The sequence below is a fragment of the Chlorocebus sabaeus genome, chromosome 1 (genome assembly GCF_047675955.1).
Source record: "Chlorocebus sabaeus isolate Y175 chromosome 1, mChlSab1.0.hap1, whole genome shotgun sequence".
NCBI classification, from domain to species: domain Eukaryota; kingdom Metazoa; phylum Chordata; class Mammalia; order Primates; family Cercopithecidae; genus Chlorocebus; species Chlorocebus sabaeus.
The window spans coordinates 118,193,391-118,221,239 of NC_132904.1; the positions used below are offsets into that span (position 1 = coordinate 118,193,391).

At 41.5% G+C, this 27,849-nt stretch overlaps 1 long non-coding RNA gene across 1 annotated transcript in view; it reads right to left on the reverse strand.

Moving 5' to 3' along the window:
- Nucleotides 1-20,389: 20,389 nt before the first annotated feature.
- Nucleotides 20,390-27,849, reverse strand: part of LOC103248682 (uncharacterized) — a 335,098-nt gene continuing 327,638 nt past the window's right edge. The window contains exon 5 of the long non-coding RNA XR_012094856.1: nt 20,390-20,910. This is a non-coding gene — a long non-coding RNA (uncharacterized lncRNA). The remainder of the gene's footprint in view (nt 20,911-27,849) is intronic.

Below are 27,849 nucleotides of genomic sequence, written 5' to 3' on the forward strand. Positions count from 1 at the left end.
GTTGCAGTGAGCCTGTATTGTGCCATTGCGCTCCAGCCTGGGCGACAGAGCAGGACTCTGTCTTAAAAATAATAAATAAATAAATAAATAAATAAATAAAGGCATTAAAATAAGGTGGTAGAGGGCTTTCAAAAGCTTATTCTACTTATAGTAATTTTACTAAAACAAAACTCTATTGGCTTTGCAAAAACATACAGAATCCTAGAAAGCTTTAACTGAAATTTAGGCCTCTATAAGATTTTTATAATCTTGGTGTTTAAGAGGAAACAGTTCACTGGAAAACACAAAACTGGGTTTTTCTTGGTTTTGTGACTCATGTACTGCAGAACCTTAACCAGGTCCCATAACTTTTCTGACATCACAGTCACCACAACCAATAAGACCTCATCAAATGCTTTTAAAATGAACATGGACTATGAGGTAGGAAGGAACTTGAAGATGCTTCGGATGAGCAAATCTGAACCCTTTTCCTAAAGATCAAAGAAAAGGCATTATGTATGTAATGTGACACGCATGCAAAAGTGGGAGACAGTCCCAGTGAGTCCTCAAGGAACCCACTACTGAACATAACGGAGATGTAAACAATGATAAGACAATGCGTAGTGAGCTATATTACAAGTCTTCAGTAAAGATATATGAGAGTAAAACTAGTTCCCCCCCTCGTACATTGACCCATTGGTAAAGGCACAATGACTGACAATAGGATTCACTTTGCACGCCAACTCCTATCAATTATTAGCAGGCCAGAGTCCTATGTGGAGAGATCTGTGACTGTCCAGGCCAAGCAGGAAAGAGTGCTAAAAGTTATTAAAAATGTCTGATGTGGATATAGGTGGGAAAACCTAGGGGCATGTGTGTAGAATAAGAACAGTTCAAATGCATAGAAACCTTTGAGGTTACCAGGAACTAGGTTGGAATTCTTGCTTCATCACTTAACCATGCGATCTTGGACAGCACAAACCTCAGCTTGCTTCTGTTTGTGCTGAATCTAGTGCCCATATTTTGTGCTGCTATGGGTATGTCCTTATATAAAGTACCTAGCACAGTGTCTGACAGGCAGTGGTTATTCAATATATTTTAATTTCTTTGACTGGAAATCCAACTTCTTCCATACAATATATGGTAGACAGGCATTTTTTTAAAAATAGTGATCATTGTAAATATAGTTTACATGGTCTAGAAATCACATATCAGTGAGGACTCTAGACTCCTCTCAGCCCTGAAGACCTCTCTCAATACTTACACTAAATTTTTAACATTCCCTTTGCAACTTCACACCTTAGGTTTATGCATTTTCTTATTATCTTCCTCTGCTTTTCCTCCCTCTGCCTCTTGGATTTCTTGTATCTGTGAATGGTACCAACATTTATCTAAGGACTCAACACATAAAACTGGGAATCAAGGATGCCTCCCAAGCCACCATTTTAACTAAAACACCTTCTGAGTATGAAGCGGTGAAGGAAAGGCTGTCACAAGGCTTCCCTACTGGAGATGTGTTCTGTTCTCTGAAGAATCATTGTCCAGTCCCACTGCAATGAAGTCCGTCATCGTAGTCTGGAGTCGCCATTTTGAAGGCCTTCAAATACCCACTTTACAGTTTAGCTCCATTGTATGACTAAACAAATGGAAACAGCCACATGTTTCTTTCCCTTTCCTTGTTAAGTGAGTTTCCCTAGACCTCCTGGCCTCTTTGTGCCCTTTGCTGCGTACAAGAACAGAAACTGCCTCCCGGAGCAGATCTGCAAAGAATTTTTCTGGCTGAGGCAACCTGAGGTCGAGAAACCATACAGCTGTCAGCTCACAGTTACAGTCTAATGGGAAGAAGCCTGAGGCATGGGCATCAGGCTCCCACACCATCAACCTCCTCACCAGCATTTCAGCTGAACAATAACCACAATTGATATAAGAAAGAACAAAGCCACTTCCCAAATATTTCTTTCTTTCTTTTTCTGCCCAGTATGCAATGCTTCCTGTTTCTCTAGTAATGAAAATGTGTTCATCTGTCAAATGGAAAGCTGCCCCACTGTCTTAGGTGCAGAGAACTTCAATCACAGCAGCTGCTGCGACCAGACCGAGAGCCAAGCTCCTCATTTGTTTTGGCTAACACTGAAGAATCAGTTTAGGCATCCCCTAGAACAAAATGGTGCACGGGAACAGAGCCAAGCTATGGAAGAGAAGCAGCAAAGTTGCAACAGATTATTTGTCTGCTAAAGCAGAAGGAGAAAGATATCAAAACCTGGATTCATTTGAGTCCAGCCTCCCTAACATATTCTCTATTTGCAACACAGATGATTTCCTCTAATATCATTCAACAGGTGCTAAACTGTAGCTTTTCTTAAGATTAATCATTGCAGCCTTGGCAACAGAGAATTAGGAAGTAACAAGGTGGCTCCCAGAATTCTTAGGCTATTTCTCCTGAGTACTCAGCACAGGGCACTATATATATTATATATATATGTGTGTGTGTGTGTGTGTGTATAAACACATATATATACACACATATATATGTATATTATATATAATATATTATATATACACATATATAATGTATATATATTATATGGATATATGTTATATAGCCATATAGTATATACTTAGGGCAATATATACACTATATATATAAATTTCCATTTGACAAATAAACACATTTTCATTACTAGAGAAACAGGAATCTTTGCATACTGGGCAGAAAAAGAAAAATATTTGGGAAGTGGTTTTGTTCTTTCTTACATATAGATATATGACATATATCTACATAGTGCCCTGTGCTGAGTATACACACACACACACACCACTACAACATATATAATGATACATAAATATATATAGTACATATATAGTATATATATGTGTATATATATGCTTGTTAATTATAAAAAAACTATCGTTGCCCTCTGTGTTCACAGAGCACCCATGCATCCCTATACCTTGACATATATCACATTGATAGGAAGTTATATTTGCTTCTGTGTCTCCTGCTTATGCTGCAAGTTCTTTAAGATAGGTCTATCTTTAACTTACCTCTTATTTTCAGAAACTAGCACATGATAGACACTCAATAAATGTGGATCGAATGATTTATTTGCTGAGTTAAACTACATAAATGCATGAATTATCAATCTTTCCATGTCATTAGGGAGATTTGAGTAAGCATGGTCATTTTTTGGCAATTTACCAGCACTGATTATCCTTAAAGCTCCATTTAGATTTTTATTTTCACCCATTTGAGACAAGGGCCAAGACCACACAGATGTAAATTATTTAGTTGGGTCACTAAACCAAGTCCATGTTGTGGTCCAGTTGGCCCACATAAAGAAAAACGTAGAGTTTGGGAATGATATGGCATTACTTTTTTCCAAATTTATCTGAAAATGGCTAACTTTGAACTTCCATTTGAATATTGTAGGCCTCATTGGAACAGGGGAGCAGTGAAACCAAACTCTAGGAAGGACAAAAGGAGAATTATACAGAAATCGTAGAATACTTAAATGCCTCAAAACTTTTGAAGATCTATCTCAAGTCTGGCCAGCTTTTATTGTAGAAGATTGCTCTCATATGGCCAGCCTGTTTGTTCTGTATGGGGATATGTCCCAAGAAATATCTAAGTTAGGTACTTTTCTAGGTCAAGATAAGTCAGTACACAGTGCTAGTGGACTGTGGATGTTGCAGTATGATCTACTGCCTGAATTTCCAAGTCTTAGATGAAGGTAGTGATCTGGAGTGGATGAATGGATCATTCATTTAATGCTAAAGGGTGTCCAGTAGGAACTGAGTCATTGGCCTGAGAAACTGGAATGGAGAATGGAATGGCCTGGGAATGGAGAATGGAATGGCCTAGGAATGGAAAATCCTCAGCTTTATCTTTAGTAGTTAGATCTTTGTGATGGTTAATACTGAGTGGCAACTTGATTGATTGAGGGATACAGAAGTATTAATCCTGGGTGTGTCTGCGTGGGTGTTGCCAAAGGAGAATAACATTTGAGTCAGTGGGCTGGGGAAGGCAGATCCACCCTTAATCTGGTAGACACAATCTAATCAACTTCCGGTAAATATAAAGCAGGCAGCAAAACGTGAAAACGAAAGATGGGCCTAGCCTCCCAGCCTACATCTTTCTCCAGTGCTGGATGCTTCCTCCCCTCGAACATCAGACTCCAAGTTGCTCAGTTTTGGGACTCAGACTGGCTCTCCTTGCTCCTCAGCTTGCAAACAGCCTATTGTGGAACCTTGTGATCACATAAGTTAATACTTAATAAACTCCCCTTCATATATATGTCTCCTGTTAGTTCTGTCCCTCTAAGAGAACCCAGACTAATATAGATTTTGGTACCAGAAGCAGTTCTAGAGGAACAGAATATTAAGGATGGAGTTCTTTCATTGGTTTTAGGGTTTCTGGAGTTGACTGTTTAATATGAATAGACCCAAAAATGCTAAGGACTGTACTTCCAATAGTATGCAGAACACTGACAGTCCTTGGCATGCACTATTTAGAGAGTTATGTAAAATAAATGCATTTGACACTCCTGATTCACTGCTCATGAGAGGCAAGGAGTTTAGTGACCCTGTACGTAGTAACTTTGACCGTATGTGGAGAACCAAGAAACAAAATGAAGCTGGTTGGTTGCTCCTAAGTTCAATGACAAAGTGATAAAAGAATATGATGAACTCAGGGATTCTGTTTTCCAGCTTCGGACGCAGATACTGAGCCTCAAATATGCTAAGATTGCCCTGAGTGAGAGTCTTATCTCCAGTAGAGAAAGAGCTGAAATTGTGGAAAAACAGACACAAGCTTTTATCATGCGAGTGGCTGACCTGCAATGAAAGGTGCATGCACAGCCTCAACAGGTGTCTACTGTTAAAGTGAGGGCATTGATTGGAAAAGATTGGGACTCTGAAACTTGGGAATGGGGATGTGTGGGAGGACCCTGATGAAGCTGGGGACTCTGAGTTTGTAAAACCTGATGAACCTTTTTTGCCAGACGGAACAGCTTCCCCATCCCCAGTAATGGCAACATCCCCTCCCTTACCCATGCTGCCATCAGCCTTTCCACCTTTGTCTGAGGAGATAAACCCTGTGCTGCGTGAAGCAACAGTGATGGCCTCCCTTGAGGCAGTTGCCAGGCTAAATAATGTTGATTCTCCTCAGGAGCCACCCCAACACCCCTGTTTGCCTTCTAGACTTATAAGTAGACTAAAGTCCTAATAGGCCCCTGGATGTGAGGTTGAGAGTGTGACCCATGAAGAGGTGCACTACACTCAAAAAGAACTGTCTGAGGTCTCTAATTATATAAACAGCAATCTGGAGCACAGGCACAGGAATGGATATTAAGAGTGTGGGATAATAGTGGAAAGAACATAGAGTTGGATCAGGCTGAATTTACTGACTTGGGCCCACTAAGTAGGGACTTTGTATTTAATGTTGCAGCTCAGAGAGTTAAAAAAGGTTCTAATAGTTTATTTGCTTGGTTGGCTGAAACAAGGATTAAAAGATGACCCACTGCGAGTGAGCTGGAAATGCCTGATCTCCCTTGGTTTAATGTAGAGGAAGGGATCCAAAGGCTTAGGGAGATTGGGACAGTGGAGTGGATTAGTCACTTTAGACTTACTCATCCCAGCTGGGAGGGTTCAGAAGATATACCCTTGACCAATGCCTTGCGAAATAGATTTGTGAGGGCAGCACCTGCATCTTTGAAGAGCCCTGTAATTGCTCTTCTCTGTATGTCACATCTAATGGTGGGAATCACAGTCACTCAACTACAAAATTTAAATACAATGGGAATAATTGCATCCCAAGTGGCAGCACTTAACTATCAAAGGCAAGGTGGGCATGGCTACTGCAAGGGACAGCAGAGGCAGCAGCAATCAGAATAGTCTGACTCATGTAGAGCTCTGGCATTGGCTAATTAATACAGTGCTCCTAGAAGTGAAATTAATAAGAAGCCTACTGCAGTCCTACTTAAATTATACAAACAGAAAACTTCTAGGTCAAATGGAAAAAAGACTAATTTAAACTATAAAAACAGAGAATCACAGTCCCTCAACCAATTTCCAAACTTGAGCCAGTTTACAGACCCAGAACTCCTTGAATGAAGGGGAGGCCAGGTCTCCTTGAGGAAGGACCCCACTACATTACCAACAATTTATGCAGGATCTTTCTCCCATCCTTCCACATGGAGACTTCCAAACTTTTACCAGGGTAACTGTGCACTGGGGAAAGGGAAATGATCAAACATTTCAGGGACTACTGGACACTGGCTCTGAGCTGACATTGATTCCAGGGGGCCCAAAACATCACTGTGGTCCTCCAGTTAAAGTAGGGGCTTATGGAGGTCAGGTAATTAATGGAGTTTTAGCTCAGGTCTTACTTACAGGTCAGGTAACTAATGGAGTTTTAGCTCAGGTCTGACTTACAGTGGATCCCCAGACTCATCCTGTGATCATTTCCCTAGTGCCAGAATGCACAATTTGCACAGACATACTTAGCAGCTGGCAGAACCCCCACACTGGCTCCCTGACTAGCAGAGTGAGGGCTATTATGGTGGGAAAGGCCAAATCAAAGCCATTAGAGTTGGCTCTACCTAGAAAAATTGTAAATCAAAAACAATATCGCATTCCTGGAGGGATTGTGGAGATTTGTGCCACCACTAAGGACTTGAAAGATGCAGGGGTGGTGATTCCCACCACATCCTCATTCAACTCCCTGATTTGGTCTGTACAGAATACAGATGGATCTTGGAGAATGGCAGTGGATTTTTGGAAGCTTAACCAAGCAGTGACTCCAATTGCAGCTGCTGTACCAGACGTGGTTTCTTAGCTTGAGCAAATTAACACATCTCCTGGTAGCTGGTATGCAGCCACTTACTTAGCAAATGCCTTTTACTCCACTCCTGTCCATAAGGTCCACCAGTAGCAATTTGCCTTCAACTGGCAAGCCAGCAATATACTTTTACTAACCTACCTAAGGGGTACATCAGCTCTTCAGCTTTGTGTCATAATCTTATTCAGAGAGATGTTGGTCGCCTTGCTTCCACAAGCTATCACACTGGTCCATTACATTGATGACATTATGCTGATTGGATCCAGTGAGTAAGAAGTAGCAGGTCGGGCGCGGTGGCTCAAGCCTGTAATCCCAGCACTTTGGGAGGCCGAGGCGGGCAAATCACAAGGTCAGGAAATCGAGACTATCCTGGCTAACACGGTGAAATCCAGTCTCTATTAAAACTACAAAAAACTAGCCGGGTGAGGTGGCAGGCTCCTGTAGTCCCAGCTACTCGGGAGGCTGAGGCAGGAGAATGGTGGGAACCTGGGAGGTGGAGCTTGCAGTGAGCTGAGATCTGGCCACTGCACTCCAGCCTGGGCTACAGAGCAAGACTCCGTCTCAAAAAAAAAAAAAAAAGAAGTAGCAAACACATTGGACTTATTGGGGAGACAGTGCATGTCAGAGGATGGGAAATAAATCTGACTAAAATTCAGGGACCTTCTAATTCAGTAAAATTTCTAGGGGTGCAGTGGTGTGGGGCCTGTCAAGATATTCTTTCTAAGATAAAGGATAAGTTGCATTTGGCCCCTCCTACAACCAAGAAAGAGGCACAACACCTAGTGGGCCTATTCGGATTTTGGAAGCAACACACTCCTCATTTGAGTGTGTTACTCTGGCCCATTTTTTGAGTGACCCGAAAGGCTGCCAGTTTTGAATGGGGTCCACAACAGACAAGGTTCTGCAGCAGGTCCAGGCTGCTGTGCAAGCTGCTCTGTCATTTTGGCCATATGACCCAGCAGATCCATTGGTGCTTGAGGTGCCAGTGGCAGATAGGGATGCTGTCTGGATCCTTTGACAGGCTTCCATAGGTGAATCACAGCAGAGGCCTCTAGGATTTTGGAGCAAGGCCCTGCCATCTTCTGCAGATAACTACTGTCATTTTGAGAGACAGTTCTTGGCCTATTACTGGGCTTTGGTGGAAACTGAATATTTGACTATGGGTGATCAAGTCACCATATGACCTGAACTGCCTATCATGAACTGGGCGCTTTCTAACCCATCTAGCGATAAAGTGGGTCATGCACCGCAGAATTCCATCATCAAATGGAAGTGGTATATACGTGATTGGGCTCAAGCAGGTCCTGAAAGTACAAGTAAGTAACATGAGGAAGTGGCTCAAATGCCCATGGTCTCCACTCCTGCCACCACCCTGCCTTCTCTCCCCCAGCCTGCACCAATGGCCTCATGGGGAGTTCCCTGTGATCAGTTGACAGAGGAAAAGAAGACTAGGGCCTGGTTCAGAGATGATTCTGCATGATATGCAGGCATCACCCGAAAGTGGACGGCTGCAGCACTTCAGCCCCTTTCCAGGACATCCCTGAAGAACAGCAATGAGGGGAAATCTTCCCAGTGGGCAGAACTTCAAGCAGTGCACCCAGCTGTGCACTTTTCATGGATGGAGAAATGGCCAGAAGTGCAATTATATACTGATTCTTGGGCTGTAGTCAATGGTTTGGCTGGATGGTCTGGGACTTGGAAGAAGCATAATTGGAAAATTGGTCACCAAAAAATTTGGGGAAAGGGTACATGGATGGACCTCTCTGAATGGCCAAAAACTGAAGATATTTGTATGCCATGTGAGTACTTACCAACGGGTGACTTCAGCAGCGAAGGAGTTTAATAATCAAGTGGATAGGATGACCCGTTCTGTGGACACCACTCAGCCTCTTTCCCCAGCCACCCTTGTCATCTCCCAATGGGCCCATGAACAAAGTGGCCATTATGGCAGGGATGAAAGTTACCCATGGGCTCAGCAACATGGACTTCCACTTACCAAGGCTGATCTGGCTATGGTCACTACTGAGTGCCCAATTTGCCAGCAGCAGAGACCAACACTGAGAGCACAATATGGCACCATTCCTTGGGGTCATCAGCCCCCCACTTGGTGGTAGGTTGACTATATTGGACCTCTTCTATCATGGAAAGGGAAGAGGTTTGTCCTCACTGGAATAGACACTTACCCCAGAGGTGGGTTTGCCTATTCTGTACACAATGCTTCTGCCAAGACTATCATCCACGGACTCACATAATGCCTTATCCACCGTTATGCTATTCCACATAGCGTTGCCTCTGACCAAGGCACTCACTTTACAGCTAAAGAAGTGTGGCAGTGGGTTCATGCTCACTGAATTCACTGGTCTTACCATGTTCCCCATCATCCTGAAGCATGTGGATTTGCAGAATGGTGGAATAGCCGTTTGAAGTCACAATTGCAATGCCAACTAGCTGACAATACTTTGCAGGGCTGGGGCAAAGTTCTCCACAAGGTCATGTATGCTCTGAATCAGCATCCAATACATCGTACTGTTTCCCACATAGCCAGGATTCGTGGGTCCAGGAATCAAAGAGTGGAAGGGAAAGTGGCACCATTCATCATCAACCCTAGTGAACCACTAGCAAAATTTTTGCTTCCTGTGCCCACAACATTACGTTCTACTGGCCTAGAGGTCTTAGTTCCAGAGGGAGGAACACTGCCACCAGGAGACACAACAATGATTCCATTAAACTGGAAGTTAAGATTGCCACCTGGACACTTTGGGTTCCTCCTATCTTTAAGTCAACAGGCTAAGAGAGGAGTTACGGTGTTGGCTGGGGTGATTGACCTGGACTATGAAGATGAAATCAGTCTACTACTCCACAACAGAAGTAAAGAAGAGTACATGTGGAATACAGGAGATCCATTAGGGTGTCTCTTAGTATTACCATACCCTGTGATTAAAGTCAATGGGAAACTACAACAGCACAATCCAGACAGGACTACAAATGACCCAGACCCTTCAGGAGTGAAGGTTTGGGTCACTCCACCAGGAAAAAACCAAGACCCTCTCAGGTGCTTGCTGAAGGCAAAGGGAATACAGAATGGGTAGTAGAAGGTAGTAATCAATACCAGCTATAGCCACGTGACCAGCTGCAGAAACAAGGACTGTAACTGTCATGAGTATTTCCTCCTCCTTTTGCTAAGAACATGTCTGTGCGTGCATACACTTGAACTAAGAAAATATCTTCATTTTATTTCCTTTTCCTTTATCATGTAACATAAGATTTATTGACTTCATATCAGCATTGAAGTATTAACTTTATGTAATAGTATTTGGGTTGGGGATTGGTACATTTCTGGTCGTACAAAGGATAGTTGTATTATGTTAGGTGTAACTATGACTTCATTATTGTCTTTATTTGAAGATTATGTATGATCTCAGGAGATGTGTATGGGTTCAAGTTGACAAGGGGTGGACTTGTGATGGTTAATATTGAGTGTCAACCTGATTGGATTGAGGGATACAGAAGTATTAATCCTAGGTGTGTCTGTGTGGGTGTTGCCAAAGGAGAATAACATTTGAGTCAGTGAGCTGGGGAAGGCAGACCCACCCTTAATCTGGTGGACACAATCTAATCAGCTTCTAGCAAATATAAAGCAGGCAGTAAAATGTGAAAAGGTAAAACAGGCCTAGCCTCCTGGCCTACATCTTTCTCCTACTGGATTCTTCCTGCCTGTGAACATCAGACTCCAAGTTCTTCAGCTTTGGGACTTGGACTGGCTTCCTTGCTCCTCAGCTTGCAGATGGCCTATTATGGGACCTTGTGATCATGTAAGTTAATACTTAATAAACTCCCGAGATATATATATATATATAATGTTAATAATAAACTCCCTATATATATGTATCCCTATATATATATCCCGATATATATATATCCCGATATATATATATCCCAATATATATATATCCTGATATATACCCTTAGAGGGTTCTGTGCCTCTAAGAGAACCCTGCCTAATACAGTCTTCTACCTTGGATGCCTCTCTTCCTAATCCGCAGTGCTTGCTGGAATGAAGGCACCACAGAGGCAGCCTCCTTTGTTGAGTCCCTGCTCATTGCTGGAGACAGCAAGCTCTGTCCAGACCCCTCCATAAAGGGGGGTTTAATCTTCTTTGCCCCATATATTTCATGCTTGTTTCCCCTATCTTCCTCCCACATTATTTCAATAGTAAAATGGTCAGTGCTCCACACACAAACTGATCTGATAACATTTAGTTGAAATGATTAAATTTAGCAAAATATTGGAGTAGGATTATTTAGTTCTGTGATACTATGTGGTTGGATCAAAATAATTTTCATTTCGTTGCTTAGTTCTGTTTTTCTACAGTATCAGGTTACTTAACGCTATCTTGTCAAATATCAGATTTGGGAATGTTAGGATAATAAAAGCAAGTTTTATTATTTCAAGATGGATATTTGGCATTGTGTAGTCATAACTTATATCTGAGATAATATTTTAAGGATTAATACTGGAGCAGAACTAGAAGAATGATATAGTTATTCAGCATACATGTGACATTTATGTCAAACAAGGATGGATTGAAATAAACCAGTTTAATTTCTAAAAGCCCATTGCACTTAGCAGAAAATTTTGCATACTGTGTGCAAAACTGTGTCATTGTCCCATAAGCCAAACTCTTCAAATTACTACTGGAGATTTCAATTCAACCCAAGCAAATACATAGTATATATGTGCTTATATGTGTGTAAAAATCTGAAGCCTCTGAGACAAAAGTCTTAAGACAATGTAGCAGGTGTCAATTTTTTACCAAGATAATGGGGAGAACCCTAAATCAGAATGTTACACACTTAAAACAAATTTGTTTCAGTGGCATAAACTCAAGTGTCAAGTATCAAATGCTGATTCAAAGAGAGATCACATATGCCAGGTTTGTGCAAGACTGTTTCTGTTGATTTTCTTCCTTTAAGTATGCTCTTGTATCCCAAAGTATTTTCTTAAGGCTGAAATTTAGCCATCTGTGGTGCAGGAACACAGGATTGGGAAGAACTTGACCCAGTTCCTTCAGGGATTAGATCTTGAACTCCTGAAAACTGTATTTAAAGTGGCTTACAAATGGATGAGAATTCTTGCTTGACATTTTAAAAGCTATGATGGGAATTAGTTTTGGCTTTGAAACCAGGACTTATGAGTATTAACACTAGGTCCTTCTTCTTAATCACAAGGCAAAAACTGCATGTAAATTTGGTACAACAATGCTCGACCACTTGGAATAAAACTCAACATGTTGGAAAACATTGATTAGCCTTGAATACCATGTTAAAGGTAGAGTCTTGCTAAGTATACCTGCCGATATAGAGCCCTGTAATAGTACCAAACTGTTAAAAGGTAGAGATGACCATTGGGCCCTCTTCCGTATGGCGAGCTCTGTTACTACTGGGGTATGGCATATTATAGTGACTACTGGGTTTCCTTATCAGGAAACTTTGGTTGAAATTTGGCTTTACCTATATTTGAATCTCAAGCAAGTTACCTTGAGGATGTCAACAACTCTGAGGCTTAATGAACTAAGACAGTGATTCTCAAACTTTTCTGTCTTAGGATTCCTTTATACTCACAAAGTTAGTGAGGACCCCAAAGAACCTTTGTTTATGTGCGTTATATCTGTTGATGTTTTCCATGTTAGAAATTAAAACTGAACATTTAAAAATATTTATTCATTTAAAAATAACAGGCCGGTGCGGTGGCTCACACCTGTAATCCTAGCACTTTGGGAGGCTGAGGCGGGCAGATCACGAGGTCAGGAGATCAAGACCATCCTGGCTAACACGGTGAAACCCCGTCTCTACTAAAAAAAAAAAATAAGTAAATAAATAAAATACAAAAAATTAGCTGGGTGTGGTGGCAGGCGCCTGTAGTCCCAGCTACTCAGGAGGCTGAGGCAGGAGAATGGCATGAACCCGGGAGGCGGAGCTTTCAGTGAGCAGAGACCGTGCACCACTGCACTCCAGCCTAGGTGACAGAGTGAGACTCCATCTCAAAACAAAACAAAATAAAAAAAAAACCAATAAGCCCATCACAGACTAACATAAAATATATTTTTATGGAAAAATAACTATATTTTGCAAAAATACTAGAGAGGAGCATTGTTTCACATTTCTGCAAATTTCTCTAGTGTTTAACAGAAGGCAGCTAGAGTCAAGACTGCATTCAATCTGTAGTGACATCGTACTTCATATAGCCTCAGGTAAACACCGTGTACTTGAGCGAATGGAAGTGAAAAAGGCACTCAACATTTTAGTATCACTATGAAAATTGTTTTCATCTCATGGACTGCCTGAAAAAGGGACCACCAGGGGTCCCCACTCCACACTTTGAGAACTACTTTCCTTAGAAATAATACCAAATAATAACAATAATAATAAGCATAGCTAATATTACTTAAATGCTTGCCCTGTGCTTCTCCCTATTTTAAATGTTTTTTATTATTATCTCACTTAATCCTTCTAGCAACTGAATGAGGTAGATATTATATAGCATTGTCTTTATTTTCCAGATGAGACAACTGAGGCAGAAAGAAGTTCTGATTTCCCAGGGTCACATAGATCATAAAAGATAGAGCGAGGATAGGAGCCAGGTACAGTGTTGTCGTAAAAATCAACAGTAGTAGACAACAGTGTGGTGGCAGCAGAGGTGACATTGGTGATCATACAGTGGCACTGTATGCTATCTAACATTTAGGAAACACAGGCTATGTAAAATGCCAGGTGCCTTCGGTACATTGTCTCATATTCTCCTCACAACAGATCTATGATGTACTTTTATTATCATCATCATTTGACAGAAAAGGAAACTGAGTCTTTCCTAAGATCATATTTAGTATGTAGGAAAATTATATAAACTCTCTAACTATAAAGTTTTGTTACTACTGTAATTAAACATAAAATTATGCTAAGGGCCGGGTGCAGTAATTCCAGCACTTTGGGAGGCCGAGGGCAGGGAAGATGACTTGAGGTCAGGAGTTCAAGACCAGCCTGGCCAACATGGTGAAACCCCGTCTCTACTAAAAGTACAAAAATTAGTCGGGTCTAGTGGCAGGTGCCTGTAATCCCAGCTACTCGGGAGGCTGAGGCACGAGAATCACTTGAACCTGGGAGGTGTAGGTTGCAGTGAGCCAAGATCAGGCCACTGCGCTCCAGCCTGAGCAACAGAGCAAGACTCAGTCTCAACCAAACAAGCAAACAAAATTGTGCTTAGATGCTGTGATCTGATACTTCATTTAACTGGCATCATGGCATCATAAGATCCAGTTATCTCTGCAGATGTGAATTTTCCAGAGTAGCTCATTTTTACTACTTTGTGGCCCAACTGTTTTAAGGTATAACTATAATGATGGAAGAAATCATTAGGAGCATCAGTTTGGATTCTATGCTTTCCTGTGGAGATGCATTGGAGGCTGTTGAGATGGGAAAGCATCAATTTCCTGGTTAAATAATTCGAGGATACTCTTCATGCTGTGCCAGTGTTTTCTTTTTAGGGTTTGTGTATCTTTCCTGTTTTTGCTATCTCCTCCTTATAAATTCAGTAGTATTTTTATTTTTTTCAGATTTAGCCCTTGTGCCTGATTTTAGCCAACTCTCTTTTTGCACGCTTGTAAATTATTGCTTCTATTTTGTCCTCTTGGGGAATTAGGCAACCACGTTTGCCTGTACGTATTGTGTGTAAAATAAAGGCAAAAGCTATCTGAGTCTATGGACTCTGAATATTTGTTTAGATTGCTCCAAATTCTTCCTCTGCTCACTTCCACTTGATTGGCCTTACTCACACAAATGCAGTTGCTACATAAGCACTTTTGTGTGAGATTTTACCAAGTGATCAGAACTTCTGAAAGTTGGTGAGTTTTAATGCCATTTACTAGGACAGCAATTTGCATATGGGCTTTCTTTTCCTGTATTTTTACATTTCAGAGCTCTGCTATTGACTACACTTTAAAAAGATTCCTTCAGAGGAAACCAAATATGCCTTGTTCCCATTCCAATAAGGTTGCTTTGAATATTTTGAACTTGTAGTCACGGTTGAGATGACTTAATTTAAAACACATTTGGAAGCGCAACTGAGCCTAACCTATGTAGGTAGCTTCATTATTTTCTTGGATGAGTTCACTTTCTGTTGTTTTGTTTTTGTCTAAACTCATGGCCCAGCATTATTTATGTTCTTCTCTATCTGAGATGTATCTCTAGTAAAAATAAAATAAAAGGAAAGCCACTATTGTCAGAGCAGAACGAAGTGGTAAAAACAAGAACAAAACAAAAAGGAAGAACAGGAGGAAGCAAAGTCTGAGAAGAAAAGAAACATAAATCATTGTTGTACTAGATTCAAATTAATTCGACAAACAATTATATGCACTAAGGACTGGTCCAAGGTATACACTTGCAAAGTCTTCTAATCATATCCCTAATAAAGTTTAAAGTCTAGGATCTGGCGCCTCTCTACCCAGCTAGGCTGCCACTCCTCCTGACCTTCCTTGTATGTTCCATAGAAAACGCTACAGAAAACAGTATGACGCTTCCTCAAAAAATTACAAATAGAATTACCATATGATAAGACAATTCTGCTGCTGGGCATATACCCAAAAGAATTGAAAGCAGGGGCTCAAACAGACACGCGTACACCCATGTTCATAGCAGCGTTATTCACAACAGCCAACAGGTAGAATCAACCTACTTGTCCATCAATGGATGAATAAACAAAACGTGGCATACATATGGAATGGAATATTATTCAGCCTTTAAAAAGAAGGAAATTCAGTTGGGTGTGGTGGCTTTTACCTGTGATCCCAGCACTTTGGGAGGCTGAGGCTGGTGGATCACTTGTGGTTAGGAGTTTGAGACCAGCCTGGCCAACATGGTGAAACCCCATCTCTACTGAAAATACAAAAATTAGCAGGGTGCGGTGGCGCATGCCTGTAATCCCAGCTACCTGGGAGGCTGAGGCAGGAGAATCGCTTGACTTTGGGAGGCTGAGGTTGCAGTTTGCTGAGTTTGCGCCACTGCACTTCAGCCTGGACAGCAGAGGGAGACTCCGTCTCGGGGGAAAAAAAAAAAAAAGGAATTTCTTTTTTTCAATTCACGTAACGAATTGATACACGTTACAATATGGATGAAGGTCAAAGACATACTAAGTGGCACGAGCCAGTCACAAAAGAACAAATACTATAGGATTCCACTTATATGAGGTACCTAGAGTAGTCAAATTCACAGAGACCAAAAGCAGAAAGACGTTTGCCAGAGACTGGAAGGAGAGAGTGATTGGGTGTGTTTAATCGGTACAGAGTTTCAGTTTTGCAAGATGAAATAGTTTTGGAGAAGGATGGTTTCACAACACTGTGAATGTACTTAGTGCTACACTTAAAGATGGTTAAAATGGTAAATTTTAGGTTATATATATTTTGCCACAATTTTAGAAACTTTTTTTAAAAACTAAGCAAACCGACACATCCATGCTGTTGTCATTCTGTTGCTTACTTAATATCTCATAGGCTGGACGCCTGAACACACTGGCTTTGGTAAACTATCAGTTTAATTATGCTAAGTAAGGCAGAAGGAGAGCAGTTGACTTGCCACCAACAGGCTGGAAGGTTGCTGACAGAGGTCCACACACAACCCTAGTGACTGGCTCCTGGTTTTGTGCAAAAGCCCCCGAGGCTTTGCCACTTCCCCGTGAATTCGTCACTGTAAGGCTGAGAAAGCCGATAGACACTGGGAAGGGGGCTGAGCTGGTGGCTTTGCCGATCATGGACCAGTCCCAGAGAGAAGACACCTGTGTTGTGACTTGGCCATTGGGTCTCCTCCACAGTGCTGAGCTCCTGCACTTCCATGCTTACTAAAAGTTACAATTCTGGAGATGAAACAGGGATACAGTCATCTGGCTGTAATTCAGGACAGAGAAAAAAACCTCACCTTCACCCTACCCAGCAAGCCTCCTCCCGTCTTCTCTCTCCACCCAAGAAACGCAACAAACTACTCTGTCAGGGAACTCTTTCCTCCCGGTGACCATTCTCTAATGAAGGGCAGGTGTGCGTGCAGCCCATGGAGAATAGGAGAGGATGGGGCGCCAGGAGGGGTGAAGAATTTCCTGAGAAATTCAAGCCCTTAAATCGCTTCTCTTCCATGAGCCAAAGAAAGATTTTGGTTAGAGCTGGAGGTTGGCAAAGTTTTTCTGTAAAGGGCCAGATATGAAATATTTTAGACTTTGTAGTCCCCCTGATAAGTATTCAATTTTGCTCTTGAAAAATGGCATAAATAATATGTAAAAAAAGAATGTGTTTCAATAAAACTTTATTGATGGACACTAAAATTGGAATTTCACTATAATTTTCATGTGTCTCAAAATATTATTTTTTAATTTTTCTAAATCATTAAGAAATGTGAAAACAATGCTTAGCTTGCAGGTCATACAATAAAGCAGGTGGTAGGCCAGATCTGGGGACTGTAGACTGTTGTTTGTTCACCTCTGGTTTAAATATTTATAATCTACCTACTTTTAAAACAAATTAATGTAGCTCACATGTTCTTGAGAGGAAAGGCAATAATATTTACGGATAACTTGTTTAACACAATTTAGCATAGCATGATGATGAAGAGCATAGCTTCTGGGAGCAGAATGGTTGGGTTTAAATTCCAGCCCTGCTACTCACCAGCTGTGTGACCTTAAGTAAATTACTTAAACTCTCTGAACCTGTGTCTCCTCATCTGCAAACAAGCTGACTCCAACAAAATCTACCCAACAGAGTTGTATGGATTAAACGAAATAGTATGTGTTGAGTGCTTAGACCGTTGCCTGGTGCCTTGTAAATGTTAGATGTTATTTGCTATATGACAGCATTATCACATTTAATCCTGCCAAATGAATATTTTCACCATGTGATAAATACAAATAATACATTTCAAGTCATTTAGGCAGCTTGCTTGTTGGGAGTCAGAAAACACTACCCCAGAACCCTCTGAGCTGAAGGAGATCGAGAGGGCCTAGGAAGCAGGCTCACTCTGACTTTCCACCACATTTCTGACCTTCCACCACATTTCTGTGCGAGAGCCAAATATAAAGGAATTCTCTGTCTTACCTTTCCTGCAAGTAGATCGTAAGACCCTCATGTGAGCGATGACCTGCTCCACACCCGGAGGAAAGAAATGCTGCACAGAGAGGCCAAGAAGCGTCTGAACAAATAGGCCTCTCAGAGTAACACGCCCCCACACACAATTTATTACCATTAGGCCCTGCCCCCTTCTGTTGTCCAATCACATTTCTTCACACTTCTTTCATCAGATTTACCATAAAAATACAAAGTTTTCCCTGGATCTTTGGGTTTTTTATTTCTGAAGCCTCCTGAGTCAGAAAAAACTTTTAAAATAAATTCGTTACGCTTTTCTCTTGTTAATGTCTTTTATTATAGGAGCGTCCACCATGTCCCTCGCAGTAAGTGAAAACAAGTTGTTATTTTTTCTCCCCTCTGTGCTCAAGCTTCAAACAGAAGGATGGTTCTAACACAGCCTATCTGCTGTGGTCCAGGCTCTTTCCTTCCATTCAAACCAGGCTGCCTCACTGCCCCTGTTAAGACTATTTCGGTAGCTTTTCACGCTGTTAATCACGTATTTGCTGACAAATCTCCTTTCTCTTTTGGTTCCATGATTATTCTTCTGTTAGGTCTTCTCTTCTGTTCCCTTCAAGAGTTCCGCTTCCTCTATCCCCAAAACTTCCCATTGCTGAAGTCCAGAATGTCTACTTTTTTGTCCTCTGCAACATTCCTCTAGTGTCTCCTGCAGCTTTAATGATAAACAATCACCTTTTGCAAATGTGTCCCACAGCTCCACATCTCCAGGTGCTGCACAATTAGATGCTTCTAGAGGGCAACGTGCTAGATGGACTGTGACATCGAGCTGACCTGGCTTCACGTCTCAGCACTGCCTCTCATTTACTGGGGGATATTGGGAGAATTGTGTAACCTCTCTGAGTCTTGGTTTAGATATCAGTAAAATTGTGATAATAATAAGAATCCCCAACTAAGGTTGTTATAAAGATAAAGTGAAACGATGGACATAATGCAAACAGGAGGTTTATTCATTCATTCCTTTATTTATTTTCTCAGCAAGCATCTATGGTGCCCCTCCTATGTCCCTCTAAGTGCATACTCAGTGGTAGATGATGTTGCAAAACCCCTGAGTTTTTTCACCTCAACACATCTTCTAAATGTGCACTTCTCTATTTTTGCCTTTTGTTCATCTTCCAGTCTTCTAGGTTCTTGGTAATGCTACCTTTTCTCAGTTCCTGTATTCCAACCATCAAGTCTTGCTTGACTGGCTCATGTTTTTCTTTCTTTTTCCCACAGTTACCATCCTAGGACCAAGCCCAGGTCAGCACAAACCTGGATCCTTCTTTCATGCCAATCCTCAAGTTTTGACTTTCTTTCAATTGGAAATTGGCATCCAGGGAAGTATTTGAATAGGGAAGGAAAAGGATCAAAGTGATGCTTTTGGAAGTTTAATTTGTGCTCCACATGAGTTGGAGTGGGAAGTGGCCAGCGGCAAGGAGACAGGTAAAAAGTTTTAACAATTTAAATATAAATTGATGAAGACTTAAAGTAAGGTGATGCTTTTAGGCATAGAACGGAGAAAGAGGAGGCAGCAAGAGGCATTTTGAAGGAACCTGTGTGGGAGTGAATTAGGTTTGGGGTCTGAAGATAACTCCTCCATTTAGAGTCTTGGTAGCTAGGAGACTAATGATACCTTTTTCACAACTTCGGTAACACTTTCTGCTGCTCACATGTGTCTTTTCACCTACCATCTGGTGTAGGTTATTTCTTTTTCGTGAATCATTGTCTTTCTCTACAAATTGGTTATGAACTCCATAAAGCAAGGTCTATGTGTGTCCTAGTCTATTTTCTATTGCCTGTAACAGAATACTTAAAACTGGGCAATTTATGAAGAAAAGAAATTTATTTCTTACAGCTATGGAGGCTAAGTCCAAGATCAGGGGACCACATCTAGTGAGGACCTTCTTACTGGGTGGGGGACCCTGCAGACTCTTGAGATGGTGCTGGACATTACATGGCAAGGGGGCTGAGTGCTAGCTCAGGTCTCTCTTCCTCTTTTATAAAGCCACCAGTCCCACTGCCATGATAACCCATTTATCCACGAATCCACTAACCCATTAATTCATGAATGGATTAATTCATTCATAAGGGTAGGATCCTCATGGCCCAATCACCTCTTAAAGCCCCCACCCCTCAATGGCACTACATTAGAGTCTAAATTTCAACGTGCGTTTTGGAGGAGACAAATATTTAAACCATAAGAATGTCCCATCATGCTTTCCTTTTTATTTCAAAATCTGCTTACACTGAGTCTAGGCAGTGCTAATAAGTGTTGCTAATTGGTTCATTCTTGTTGTGAGTACTTTGATGATGTTGCAGGAATGGAAGTTGGAGTAGCACATTTTTTCCCTAGAGAATTAGAGGTATGTCAGTATTATTAGCTTATTGCTAAACTAAGTCTATTCTGTAAAGAAACATAAACATTCAGATTATGCACAAAATTTATTTTCATTAGTGAAATATAACCCCCATGAAAGCTCCCACACAATCTCAGTAGGCTGGTGGTACAGTGCCTTGGAAAGAGAAATCAGGAGTGACATTCAAGAGCCAGTGACCCCAGAAAACCCTCTATCTTGATGGAAAGGGCTACTTGTTTTCTGTCTCCTCATCCTCGTATGTACATTCCATCTGCCTAATGCTTTCCTCTCTTAATTGAAAAACAAACAGACATGACACACACACAAAAGCATTTCTTGCCCCACTTCTTAGAAAGCAAGGTCAACTTATGCTGCATTTAGGCTGGGTAGTAGGTGCAGTCATATGTTTTTGTGATTTCTTGAAGCATAGCTTTTAAACAGTGTGGCGTAGCTGTGAAGTCCTGCAGACAGCAGCTGCAGGCAGAGTGGGCTGGTATGCAGCAGGGGAATGCATGAGAGGGCTTTCTGAGCAATCTTTGAGCAGATGGCGAGTCTAGGCATCCGGGTGCAAATCACTCCAGTCACATCTGAAAACCAAACAAGAATTCTTTAGAACTGTGACGTCTAGACAGTGTTATTCATTCTATGGTGATATCAGAGAAAAGGGCTTCACATCTTTCTTTCTGAGTAGACCCCCCTCCAAAAAAAAAAAAAAAAAAAAAAAAAAAAAAAAAAAAAACCTAGAGCAATAGCAAGCGTCAAGAAGTCCAAGGCTAAGCAAAATGAGTAACATTGGCTGGAGGCTGGGATCCTAGAAAAGGAAAGGCAAAAGACTACAAAAATGAAGAAGTGCTCATTAAGCTGAGGAATACGTCCAGGGATAGAGTTGGGAAAAATCATAGAACAGATAACAGAGTGGTTAGGGAAATGATTTTAGACTTGTTAGCATCTCTCCTGTTATCTTGGATTGGTCAATTCAATACACAGAAAATAAAGGACTTCCTAGAATGATGTAACAGAAAGATCAGTAACTCTCTTAACAGACGGGCTTAGGTTTAAACCTCACACTCTGTGAGTGACCTTGGCGAGTCACTTCACTTTATTGAGCCTGGGACTCTTCACCTATGAAAGAGGTAGGATGATATCTACTCCTAGGGTGTTATGAGGATTAAATGAGATAATGTATGAGAAGCTCAGTTCAGCCCAGCATGGCTTGGTAAACAGGGGACATTCAATAAGTATGTGCTCTTTTTCTCTCTTCCCTCTTCTCCTTTTCTCATAGGAGATAGGGTTCACATAGACCTATAAAGGCAGAATTCTTAAATAGGCTGCCTTTAGGCAGACAGAACAGAGCTTGGTCGAGAACTGTGAAGGGTTTGAAACTTTACACTACTTGTAAGCTCACAAGATAACCTGACGGATTCATGGATGCTGGCAGAAGACACAATATTCCTGGGTCAGAGACAATGGACTTTACTCACTGCACAGCAAGCAATATGAGTATTAGCGTATTTGCTTTGACCCTCCAAGCCCCAATTCCCACAGAACAATGTGAAGAGAGCCAGGTGAAACCTGCACACACTGTGGGGTGGCTTATGAGAGAGAAGTCCTGAGTATAGAAAACCCAGATCTTGCATAATGGACCCTAAGTGCACCTGCCCTGTGCTCCAGCCCAGCTCTGTTTTTCCATGTATGTTTCCACTATGGAAACACACTTAAAAAGAGAGCCCAGCACAAGGACTGTCAGCACCTGCCAGATGTAAAAATGTAAGACACGTGGAAAATTGTCTCCTAAAAGGCATAACAGAAATAATCCCTTTCCTTCCTGTCCTCTTACCAGATTCATTAGCAGTGACAGGCTTTCTGCACAACATTACTTTTCCCTGTGAACATGCAGTCTCACACATCCCACACCCTCCATATTTCCCTCTTTATCTCTTCTCCCATTAATGTAAGTGCTCAAGCACCTCATCAAGAACTTTCTTTTTTTTTTTTTTTTTTTTTTTTTTTTGAGACGGAGTCTTGCTCTGTAGCCCGGGCTGGACTGCAGTGGCCGGATCTCAGCTCACTGCAAGCTCCGCCTCCCGGGTTTACGCCATTCTCCTGCCTCAGCCTCCGGAGTAGCTGGGACTACAGGCGCCCGCCACCTCGCCCGGCTAGTTTTTTGTATTTTTAGTAGAGACGGGGTTTCACCGTGTTAGCCAGGATGGTCTCGATCTCCTGACCTCGTGATCCGCCCGTCTCGGCCTCCCAAAGTGCTGGGATTACAGGCTTGAGCCAGCGCGCCCGGCCTCATCAAGAACTTTCTATCCCCATTTTGACCTTTTTAGAGAAGTGCCAGAGCCCACAGTTGGAGAGGCTGCTGGCCTGACCAAAGGACATGGCTTTTCTCTGGGAATCTCGTTTAAAGTTTTATGAAAAACATAAGAAGAGGGGAATAAGGAAGGAGGTCAAGGGAGAGAATGAGACATCTCTCCTTAACTCTCTGCACTTGGGGAACATTTGATCCCAGCTTGGAGGTGAAAATGGAGCCAAACTGGTGTCACTGAAATGAAGCAGGAAGTGTTCTGAGTCTCAGATATCTCCCTTCAGGTGCACGGGCCCAGAGCCAGCTGGATGTTTGGAGAGAGCAAGAGGCCACCTACATGGAGCTATTTGAGTGACACCAAAACATCTTCCTGCACCTGATATTTCCATTATGGTCTCTTCTCCAGCAAAAGCATGATCTAAAAAGGACACTGGTCCAATATAAACATGCCATCTGGGAGAAACAATTTCCACTATTTATAAATGCTTCCAGAGGTGGCCCATTCATTTAATGCCCTTATTTTAGTACCAGCTACGTGCTAGACATTGTGTTAGCCACTAGGCTTCAAGGGGGATCAACCATATGTCTTGCCCTCAGGCATTCGTAATAAGAATCAGGAATTATACTGGGAATTAGGATGCAACTGACAAGCTTTATGACAAGCGAATTGAGAGAATGACATGCGAACATAGACAAGGGGCATTTAATCTTATTTTGGAAGATCAAGAGATGTCTTTCAGTGGAAGCTAAATGTAAACTGAGACCCTGTATATTGAGTCTTTCTTAGCTGTATTTTAGAGGTGAAGAAATGGAAGTTTAAAAAGTCTAAACATCTTACCCAATGTTATATGGCCTGGGGGTGACAAAGCCAAGACTCAAACATACTATATTTTAATATTGGTTTTATCGTGGGTTTTCCCATAGGTATTAACATATTGGTTTATCTAGGCAGCTAGGGCCTCAGGAGACAAGACCTCTGAGAGAGGAGTCCTAGTGGTGATGGGAGGTGCAGGAGTGTGGCGAGGGTTGAGGTGAAGATGATTGTGTGGAGTGGGGTTCAAGACAGGGTGATACAGCTTGGGAAAGTCTTCCCAGGGGTGGGGTGCTGGTGTAATGGGGGGTTTTCGAGGAGCAATCGATGAGACCTGAAGACAGTGGAGACTGTGAAGTTTCTTAGGGAGAAAAAAAGAGGAAGAAAGAGGGTGGGGAGAGGAGGAAGAAGAGGGAGGAAAGGAAAAGAAGATTAGGAGGAAGAGGAGGTAGAGGAAAAGGAGAAGAGGGAAAAGGAGAAGGGGAAAAAGGAAAGGAAAAGGATAATTATTTAAGAATGAGATCATATATTTTGCAGAAACATGGATGGTGCTGGAGGCTATTATTCCTTAGCAAACTAACACAGCAAAAGAAAACCAAATACTGCATGTTCTCACTTATAACTGGGAGCTAAATTCATGATGAGAACTCATGAAAACAAAGAAGGGAACAACAGATATTGGGGCCTGCTTGAGTGGGGAGGGTGGGTGGAGGGAGAGGAGTAGAACTGTACCCAATAACGATTGAGTACAATGCTTATTACCTGGATTATGAGTCTGTACAAAAAAACTCCTGTGACACGAGTTCACCTATATAACAAACCTGCATATGTGCCCCAAACCTAATACAAAAGTTTAAAAAAAGGATAATTATTTAAGGAGAAGTTGTGATAGAAAATTTGATATGAGCAGCAAAATTTAACTTTCTCTGTTTTATAAATGTATCCAGTGCTACATGAGTTAGTCATAGCCACTATTCCAGGAAGCAGGAGGCCAACACCTTCTCTGTCAAGAGAGAGAATTCAATCAGAGCCGTCACACAAGGCCCACTGCTGATCGGGTTCTTCACAGAAGTCTGAATTAGTAGTTCTTCCAGTCCTTTCACACACTACTACCCCACCCCATCTTGTCAAGCTTTGCTCTTGTTCTAGAGGGAATTGAAGAAACAGGTGATAAGAACCAGCTTCCCCACTCTACTTTGACCCTACAGGCGCCTGCAGTTTCCTAGGACTGACTTTAGCATTTGGAATGAGCATAGTGTCCTGTAGAGTGCAGGGTCAGTGCATTTCTGAAATAACAACCAAAAAAAAAAAGTAAAAAGTGTTTTGAGTCGGACCAGGGCTTATATCATATGCTATGGTTCAAAGCTTTCCTCCTAGTCTTAGGGCCAAGTCAAACTCATTTGGGTTTCAAATATCACCATTTAGCAGTCCATTGGCCTGAGCCTCCTTCTCTTGACTGAACTCTCATCCAACCTAGGCAACATTTGGATTCAATTTGGTAGAAAATGTGGGTGAGCTGCTTGCCAAATTCTTATGAATCTGTGTCAAACTCAGTGATTTAGGCTAAGATTTGGGGTGTGGCTGAGTCCCCGGAGGAATTCTGTGGTTGCATAATCCACAGAAAGTGAAGCAAAGGGTATTTTCAAAACTATTTCCAAGTGGACTCTGTAGAATCTCAGTTTATGGAGATTAAAATTTTGGAGACTTCACTACAGAATTTAAGTATTTTCACAGTACGTAATGGTCTTTTAGGGATGTTTAACCATCTGTTCATTTTTCTCCCCCATCACTCCATCATATAGGTTATTATCCATTTGAACCAAAGTAAGCCAGTACACAGGAATGATGCATTACTTAACTCAAGGTCGAGAGGTAAGAAAATGACTGGACTAGGCTATAGGCCTGGCTCAATGAATTCTGTTGTACAGAGGCTACCAAAACCTTGATCTCTGACCCCTTCAAAGAGTGTAATTTTTTTTTTCTTTCATTACAAGACAGGTTACTACAGTGACAACACACAAGCCACAATAAATATAGGGTATTGAGACTGTTCCCTGGGAAATTGACTCTGAGGTGGAGATTTGCATTCAGGGAGTTATTAGGACTGCTCTCAGGGATGATACTTATGAGAGAGTGAAGGAAGCAGGACTGGACAAAGGGAGAAGCTGGACAGTGGGGCATGTACAAGAGAGGGCTACCCAGATCCCTTGGGGCACTCTGGAGCTCTGATAGCCGTTCACACAGTTGTCTAACATTGTGGCAAAGGGTCTGGACAGACATTAGTTAAGAGCTACCTCTGGAGAGTAGACATGACCTTGGACTAGGAAGTTCTCTTTGGCAGAGAGCAATTTTCATGGAAGGCTCAGCTGTGTGAGGTTAGCAGCCAATATTCCTGGCAGCTGGAGTGCCTTGGTCCTCAAGGAGGTGGTGCCCCCACAGCATCCACTACAGGAAGGGAAATAGAATTGTACATTGAAAACCCTGAGTACCGTGGCCAGCTTCATAGAGGTCATGTCCATAGTGATGTGAAATTGCTCATAGGAGCTAGAATGTGGCCTAGAGATATCGAAGGCTCCAGAAACTAAAGAGAAAAAGACCCAGCAAATGCTAAGGGTGTGTAGGAGTAAACAACTATGGCTTTTGCATTTTTATACAGGGGGTAAAATCAGGTTTGATAGAGTAAAAGATAATGGGGGAGGAGAAGATGTCAAAGAAGAAATCAAGGACAGACAAAAAAGTCTGCAAGGGAAAAGGAATGTGATTTAGCTAAGATGAGTGTGGAAACTTCCAGAAGAAATTGAAGACACATAATCCTTGAGTTATATTTTGTAAACATCCTGGAATCCCTACTTTCTTCCCAGAAGCTTCTCTAAGGCTTCCCAGAAGCTTGGCCTTGGTGCTAACGTCATACCTCAAAGCTGGCCTAGCTAGCAGCTGATCACTGGAGTAGGAGTTAGGACCCCTGAGTTTTTAGGGATCCACTTGAGCAATAGGGTGGCCTTAGACTAATACATTTGTTTTTGTTACCTATTCTTTTCCTCTCCTTCCAGCACTAAAATTACTGAAAAATGTGCCCATTGTTTTATACCAAATTGCTTGGTGAGTATTTAAATTTTCTAAAACATGTGAAAACATGAGGGGTTTTAAAAATGGCTTCTTTCTCTCTTCTCTTCTCTCTCTCATTTCTGTCCCTAACTCTGATTTTTTTATGACAAGACTATGATGCCATTTTGCTTTTTTGTTATTACTATTTTCATTTTTGCTTACATTTTTTCTCCTTGAGCAGATTCTCTTTTCAGATCAACTTAAGGTTCTCTGAACACATCTGGTGCGCTCTTAACTTTACCTGCTAGAAGTATTCCCAACACTTGGAATTCCATCCCATCTACATCAGAGCTCTCAACAAAATGGCATCCAGTTGTTTAGGCCCATCTCAATAGCAGTGTGCACTTGGTTCCTTACTCACGTCATACATAGCACATTGAAATTGAAATTGCCCACTGACTTCCATTCAGTCATTCATTAGCCTTTCTGAAATCTCTTGTTTTTTGTTCCCATCCTGATGTGATTTGACCCTGCCCTGCCATTTCTTATATCTACTTGTCTCATTTGGCCTTACTGTATAGTCACATGGTTTCTCACTCTATTCTATTCATCTGGTTTCTATTTTAAACTGAAAACTCCCAAGGGCAGAGATTATATCTAAATATTATTAGATTTTTTTCCTGTAACACAATATCATGATTATATATATATACACACACATATATATTATACATACATACATATGAGCAACCTAGTAGTCAGAGCTCATAAATATTTAATTGAATTTACTATCTAAGAACAATGAGGGGAAACCAGGAAAACATCAAATAATGAAAAGCTTGATACCCCTTAACTTCTGACTCTTAACTTAGTTATCCAAACTGAGTGAGATAGTCCTGAGCTCAAAGTTTGCTGTTCACAGTGACTAGCTTTGTTAACTTAAATTAATAATGAGCCTGTATGAGCCTTAGTTTTCTCATCTGTAAAATAGGAACGATAATTGTAACTACCATGGTAGATGGGACAGTAGTACATAGCCTGACATTTTATAAATCTACTCATGTTCAATTGAAGAAGGTTGAAGGATGGAGCTGGAACACATTAGCTGAGAACTGAGTCCCCTTGGCCCCATCAACAGATCCTGACTCCTTCACACAGTGCCAGTGCCACTGGGCTGTGAAAAGTAAAGAACGTTGAGGTCATTTGTTTTTGATACCAAAGTTCTCTTTGATACCAGTTTTAACTCTTCTTAAGAGGATAACTATACATTTTTTAATGTGGACCAAAAACTTGTCCACACAAATTTATAAAACTGAATTATATTCTAGTCAGCCCTTAATTATTCATAGGAGCATTTTCCAC